General features: G+C 53.0%; 1 protein-coding gene across 1 annotated transcript in view; it reads right to left on the reverse strand.

The window, feature by feature from the left end:
* chn (zinc finger transcriptional factor charlatan) overlaps positions 1–1,034 on the reverse strand; it is a 26,572-nt gene extending 25,538 nt beyond the window's left edge. Inside the window, exon 1 of the mRNA XM_053783907.2 lies at positions 637–1,034. The gene's annotated coding sequence lies outside the window, so the exon portion shown is untranslated. The remainder of the gene's footprint in view (positions 1–636) is intronic.
* Positions 1,035–7,500: the final 6,466 nt, after the last annotated feature.

A 7,500-nucleotide genomic window follows, 5' to 3' on the forward strand; every position in this document is an offset into this window, starting at 1 on the left:
CGAAGTATTATTGAGCACGTTTCGCTCTGAGGGCAAAATGTTGCACTATGATAAAGATTTCGCTGTGTTGGGTATTTGTACAATGCGTTACGGCGATGCCCGTCTCACAGTGCTATTACCGGCAGTGACTACGTTGACAGAAGTGGGGCTACAGTGACACACGTGGGTGGACTCAGGTGACAACTACAGTAACACATATGGGTGGACAGAGGTGACAACTACAGACACACGTGGATGGACACAGGTGACAGCTAGTGATACACGTGGGTGGACACAGGTGACTACAGTGACACACGTAGGTGGACACAGGTAACAACTACAGTGACATATGAACACAGGTGAGAACTACAGTGACATGTGAACACAGGTGACAACTACAGTGACACGTGGGTGGACACATGTGACAGCTACAGCAACACACGTGGGTGAACATAGGTGACAACAACAGCGACATAGGTGGACACAGGTGACAGCTAGAGTGACACACGTGTGTGGACACAGGTCATAACCACAGTGACACACGTGGGTAGACACAGGTAACAGCTACAGTGACATGGGTGGACACAAGTGACAACAACAGTGACATGGATGGACACAGGTGACACGTGGGTGGACACAGGTGCTGGCTCAACTCACCATTCCCACAGAGTTGCGTTATGTATCTCTCAGACAGCAGGAACAAGTAGCGTCCAGTGGCTTCACGCTACACCCACAGCAAACTCCACTAATAAACACTCCAGGGACACAGGTACTGTCATCAGTTCACTCGGCCAGTGGCGTTATCCATATTGCACTCATTTGCAATATGTTGAGAGCCATTTCAGTCACTCGAGTGCAACTCTTTTAAAGAGCCGTTGATTTCCATGATAAAGAGCGATATCACTTTTGAGGGAAGGGGAGGACGGCAGCACCACCACCAGTGTTGTAACAGAGGGAGGGGGAGGAGATAGCACTACCAGTGTTGTGTGCAGCACCACCAGTGTGGTGAGCCAGGAAACAAGGGGGTAACGTCCACCCTCACTGGCAAGGTGCTCGGAACTACTGCTGGTCTCTAGTCACTACTGCCTCAGCCCTCTCTCTCTCTCTCTCTCTCCCTTCCCCTCCCCCTATCTCTCTCTCACTCCCTCCCTCCTCCCTACACCCTCCCTGCTTGGATGGCCCTCACCTCTCTCTCTCTCTCTCTCTCTCTCTGATTTTCATTCAGTGACTTTAATACAAATGAATTTGATACTCTTACGTCTCCCACTGTGTGCTGTCAATCACACGTCTACCACTGTGTGCTGTCAGTCACACGTCTACCACTGTGTGCTGTCAGTCACACGTCTCCCACTGTGTGCTGTTAGTCACACGTCTACCACTGTGTGCTGTCAGTCACACGTCTCCTACTGTGTGCTGTTAGTCACACGTCTACCACTGTGTGCTGTCAGTCACACGTCTCCCACTGTGTGCTGTCAGTCACACGTCTACCACTGTGTGCTGTCAGTCACACGTCTCCCACTGTGTGCTGTTAGTCACACGTCTACCACTGTGTGCTGTCAGTCACACGTCTCCCACTGTGTGCTGTCAGTCACACGTCTACCACTGTGTGCTGTCAGTCACACGTCTCCCACTGTGTGCTGTCAGTCACACGTCTCCCAATGTGTGCTGTCAGTCACACGTCTCCCACTGTGTGCTGTCAGTCACACGTATCCCACTGTGTGCTGTCAGTCACACGTCTCCCACTGTGTGCTGTCAGTCACACGTCTCCCACTGTGTGCTGTCAGTCACACGTCTCCCACTGTGTGCTGTCAGTCACACGTCTTCCACTGTGTGCTGTCAGTCACACGTTTACCACTGTGCGCTGTCAGTCACACGTCTCCCACTGTGTGCTGTCAGTCTCACCTCTACCACCGTGTGCTGTCAGTCACACGTTTACCACTGTGTGCTGTCAGCCACACGTCTCCCACTGTGTGCTGTCAGTCACACGTTTACCACTGTGTGCTGTCAGTCACACGTCTCCCACTGTGTGCTGTCAGTCTCACCTCTACCACCGTGTGCTGTCAGTCACACGTTTACCACCGTGTGCTGTCAGTCACACGTTTACCACTGTGTGCTGTCAGTCACACGTCTCCCACTGTGTGCTGTCAATCACACGTCTCCCACTGTGTGCTGTCAATCACACGTCTCCCACTGTGTGCTGTCAGTCACACGTTTACCACTGTGTGCTGTCAGTCACACGCTTACCACTGTGTGCTGTCAGTCACACGTCTCTCACTGTGTGCTGTCAGTCTCACCTCTACCACCGTGTGCTGTCAATCACACGTCTCCCACTGTGTGCTGTCAGTCACACGTTTACCACTGTGTGCTGTCAGTCACACGCTTACCACTGTGTGCTGTCAGTCACACGTCTCTCACTGTGTGCTGTCAGTCTCACCTCTACCACTGTGTGCTGTCAGTCACACGTCTCCCACTGTGTGCTGTCAGTCTCACCTCTACCACCGTGTGCTGTCAGTCACACGCTTACCACTGTGTGCTGTCAGTCACACGTCTCTCACTGTGTGCTGTCAGTCTCACCTCTACCACCGTGTGCTGTCAGTCACATGTTTACCACCGTGTGCTGTCAGTCATATGTCTACTACCCTTTGCTGTCAGTCACATGTCTACCACCGTGTGCTGTCAGTCACATGTCTACCACCGTGTGCTGTCAGTCACATTACCACCGTGTGCTGTCAGTCACATGTCTACCACCGTGTGCTGTCAGTCACATGTCTACCACCGTGTGCTGTCAGTCACACGTCTCCTACTGTGTGCTGTTAGTCACACGTCTACCACTGTGTGCTGTCAGTCACACGTCTCCCACTGTGTGCTGTCAGTCACACGTCTACCACTGTGTGCTGTCAGTCACACGTCTCCCACTGTGTGCTGTTAGTCACACGTCTACCACTGTGTGCTGTCAGTCACACGTCTCCCACTGTGTGCTGTCAGTCACACGTCTACCACTGTGTGCTGTCAGTCACACGTCTCCCACTGTGTGCTGTCAGTCACACGTCTCCCAATGTGTGCTGTCAGTCACACGTCTCCCACTGTGTGCTGTCAGTCACACGTATCCCACTGTGTGCTGTCAGTCACACGTCTCCCACTGTGTGCTGTCAGTCACACGTCTCCCACTGTGTGCTGTCAGTCACACGTCTCCCACTGTGTGCTGTCAGTCACACGTCTTCCACTGTGTGCTGTCAGTCACACGTTTACCACTGTGCGCTGTCAGTCACACGTCTCCCACTGTGTGCTGTCAGTCTCACCTCTACCACCGTGTGCTGTCAGTCACACGTTTACCACTGTGTGCTGTCAGCCACACGTCTCCCACTGTGTGCTGTCAGTCACACGTTTACCACTGTGTGCTGTCAGTCACACGTCTCCCACTGTGTGCTGTCAGTCTCACCTCTACCACCGTGTGCTGTCAGTCACACGTTTACCACCGTGTGCTGTCAGTCACACGTTTACCACTGTGTGCTGTCAGTCACACGTCTCCCACTGTGTGCTGTCAATCACACGTCTCCCACTGTGTGCTGTCAATCACACGTCTCCCACTGTGTGCTGTCAGTCACACGTTTACCACTGTGTGCTGTCAGTCACACGCTTACCACTGTGTGCTGTCAGTCACACGTCTCTCACTGTGTGCTGTCAGTCTCACCTCTACCACCGTGTGCTGTCAATCACACGTCTCCCACTGTGTGCTGTCAGTCACACGTTTACCACTGTGTGCTGTCAGTCACACGCTTACCACTGTGTGCTGTCAGTCACACGTCTCTCACTGTGTGCTGTCAGTCTCACCTCTACCACTGTGTGCTGTCAGTCACACGTCTCCCACTGTGTGCTGTCAGTCTCACCTCTACCACCGTGTGCTGTCAGTCACACGCTTACCACTGTGTGCTGTCAGTCACACGTCTCTCACTGTGTGCTGTCAGTCTCACCTCTACCACCGTGTGCTGTCAGTCACATGTTTACCACCGTGTGCTGTCAGTCATATGTCTACTACCCTTTGCTGTCAGTCACATGTCTACCACCGTGTGCTGTCAGTCACATGTCTACCACCGTGTGCTGTCAGTCACATTACCACCGTGTGCTGTCAGTCACATGTCTACCACCGTGTGCTGTCAGTCACATGTCTACCACCGTGTGCTGTCAGTCACACGCTTACCACTGTGTGCTGTCAGTCACACGTCTCTCACTGTGTGCTGTCAGTCTCACCTCTACCACCGTGTGCTGTCAATCACACGTCTCCCACTGTGTGCTGTCAGTCACACGTTTACCACTGTGTGCTGTCAGTCACACGCTTACCACTGTGTGCTGTCAGTCACACGTCTCTCACTGTGTGCTGTCAGTCTCACCTCTACCACTGTGTGCTGTCAGTCACACGTCTCCCACTGTGTGCTGTCAGTCTCACCTCTACCACCGTGTGCTGTCAGTCACACGCTTACCACTGTGTGCTGTCAGTCACACGTCTCTCACTGTGTGCTGTCAGTCTCACCTCTACCACCGTGTGCTGTCAGTCACATGTTTACCACCGTGTGCTGTCAGTCATATGTCTACTACCCTTTGCTGTCAGTCACATGTCTACCACCGTGTGCTGTCAGTCACATGTCTACCACCGTGTGCTGTCAGTCACATTACCACCGTGTGCTGTCAGTCACATGTCTACCACCGTGTGCTGTCAGTCACATGTCTACCACCGTGTGCTGTCAGTCACATGTCTACCACCGTGTGCTGTCAGTCTCACGTCTCCCCTACGTATTTGGAGCTTTTTAATTTTTTCGCTATTTCAATAAAAAATAACGAAATCTCCTTTTTTTTGTAAATACCATCTGTGCAGTGTTCCTGATGAGCCGGGCTGGGGTGCTCGCCTTGAACTGCTTGCAGCTGGCACAGACAGCCTAATTGATCAGCCTGCAGGTAGCTCCAGCCTCGCCGACCATCTAAAATAAACTCTTCCCTCTAACACCTTCCTCTCGGCCCTTCCCAATTACACTCTCCCCCCCCCCCTCTGTGCACAACCGCATTCTTTCCCCTTCCCTCCTCCTCCCCTTCCTATCTCATCCCTTCTCCATCTTTCATCGGCCTTTCTTATCCTGCCCCGCCCACCCTTCTCTCTCCCAGCCCAATCTTTCCTGGCTCCATCTCTTTACTCATCCTTCTACCCTCCTCCCTCACCCCCTCCCTTCACTCCCTCGCCACCTATCCCTCCCTCATGCCCTTCTATATATTTTTATATATCACACTAATTGCATTCTTATATTATCCAAATATCTCTCCTTCACTCTCCTCCCTCCTTCTCTCTGTCTCCCATATATTTGTTGCCCTCGCTCTGGGATGTTGCGGATATCATCCTCAAATTGTTATTTCTCCTGGGAATTACCATCCTGAGAGATGGTAATTCCCAAGTGATAGTAACTCCAGCTCTGCTGGTAGGAAACCTTTGTATCTCCCGTTGCTGATTATATCTTTAATGGTATACCTGACGATATCATCATTGCTCTACTCATGTCTCGCAGCTCAGACTGACACTTTTTTATTTGTCAGTAATAGATATATATATGTATGTATTCTACACAGGTATATCTATTACTGACAGCTGTTGTTCCCACTGTGTAACTATCATACAGAACAGAGGAGCAGCAGCACACTGCTGATTTGAACAACTCTGCTAAAAAAATTACCTACCCCTCTATCAATCCCCACCTTCCCCTCACTCCAGCTACCTCTCACTCCATCTCCTCCCCATACCACGTAACTTCTCCTCCTCCTCCTCCTCCCCATTCTACATCAACTCCTCACAGGGCCTATCACCTACCACCACACAGGGTTGCTAACACGCATCTCCCTCACAACATGGGCAGGCTGGGTCGCCAAGGTGTCTACCTGGACGACCCAACCTTGGCGTTCAAGGTGGAACACTGAACACGACATTAACTCACAGTGTTATATCAGTGAAGTTGCCCAAGTGTTGGATGTGTCTTATTTATCCTCTTGTCGACTTTGCAGATTATTAATATATAGTATCTTTCCATCCATATATATATTTTGCAAAAATCTCGAACAAGCGATACAAGATACAACACAGTCACAGGGGGAAGTTGCATGACAGCTCCAGGCCTTTCGTGCTGTAATAAACACATCATCAGGAGCCTCCAATGTTGCAGAAGAGATGAGAAGGTCCAAACAAATGCGATCACAGGAAGCGTCTTTGTGCCAGCAAAAGCTCTTCCAAGATCTTTGCTGTGGTTTTCTTTGCATAATTTGTTATAATGACCCCCAAAGCCTATAATTTGAAGATTATATCATATAATCTCCAGTCTTCAAGAGGCTGTTTATGGGGTTCCCCCATTTCTAGTTCCTCGTTCACAGAGGCGTCTCGGCTCACAACCACAAGAGCCCGGGTTCAGTCCCTGTGCTAGGGGAAGGGGAGGAAGGGGAGAAAAACAAAGGGAAATGTCTTGAACCTCGGTTGCTATTATTCACCTAACAGTAACTAGATGCCAATTCAGTGAGGTACCCGGGAGTTAGTGTACCGGTATGGGTGGCACCCTGGGAGTTAGTGTACAGGTGTGGGTGGCACCCTGGGAGTTAGTGTACAGGTGTGGGTGGCACCCTGGGAGTTAGTGTACCGGTATGGGTGGCACCCTGGGAGTTAGTGTACAGGTGTGGGTGGCACCCTGGGAGTTAGTGTAAAGGTGTGGGTGGCACCCTGGGAGTTAGTGTACAGGTGTGGGTGGCACCCTGGGAGTTAGTGACAGGTATGGGTGGCACCCTGGGAGTTAGTGTACAGGTGTGGGTGGCACCCTGGGAGTTAGTGTACAGGTGTGGGTGGCACCCTGGGAGTTAGTGTACAGGTGTGGGTGGCACCCTGGGAGTTAGTGTACAGGTGTGGGTGGCGCCGGTGTGGGTGGCGCCGGTGTGGGCGGCACCCCGGGAGTCAGCTCACCGGCGTGGGTGGCACCCTGGGAGTCAGTGCACCGGTGTGGGTGGCATCCTGGGAGTCAGTGCACCGGCGTGGGTGGCACCCTGGGAGTCAGTGCACCGGTGTGGGTGGCACCCTGGGAGTCAGTGCACCGGTGTGGGTGGCACCCTGGGAGTCAGTGCACCGGTGTGGGTGGCACCCTGGGAGTCAGTGCACCGGTGTGGGTGGCACCCTGGGAGTCAGTGCACCGGTGTGGGTGGCACCCTGGGAGTCAGTGCACCGGTGTGGGTGGCACCCTGGGAGTCAGTGCACCGGTGTGGGTGGCACCCTGGGAGTCAGTGCACCGGTGTGGGTGGCACCCTGGGAGTCAGTGCACCGGTGTGGGTGGCACCCTGGGAGTCAGTGCACCGGTGTGGGTGGCACCCTGGGAGTCAGTGCACCGGTGTGGGTGGCACCCTGGGAGTCAGTGCACCGGTGTGGGTGGCACCCTGGGAGTCAGTGCACCGGTGTGGGTGGCACCCTGGGAGTCAGTGCACCGGTGTGGGTGGCACCCTGGGAGTCAGTGC

This window comes from Cherax quadricarinatus, chromosome 33, assembly GCF_038502225.1.
Source record: "Cherax quadricarinatus isolate ZL_2023a chromosome 33, ASM3850222v1, whole genome shotgun sequence".
Taxonomy (NCBI): Eukaryota; Metazoa; Arthropoda; class Malacostraca; order Decapoda; family Parastacidae; genus Cherax; species Cherax quadricarinatus.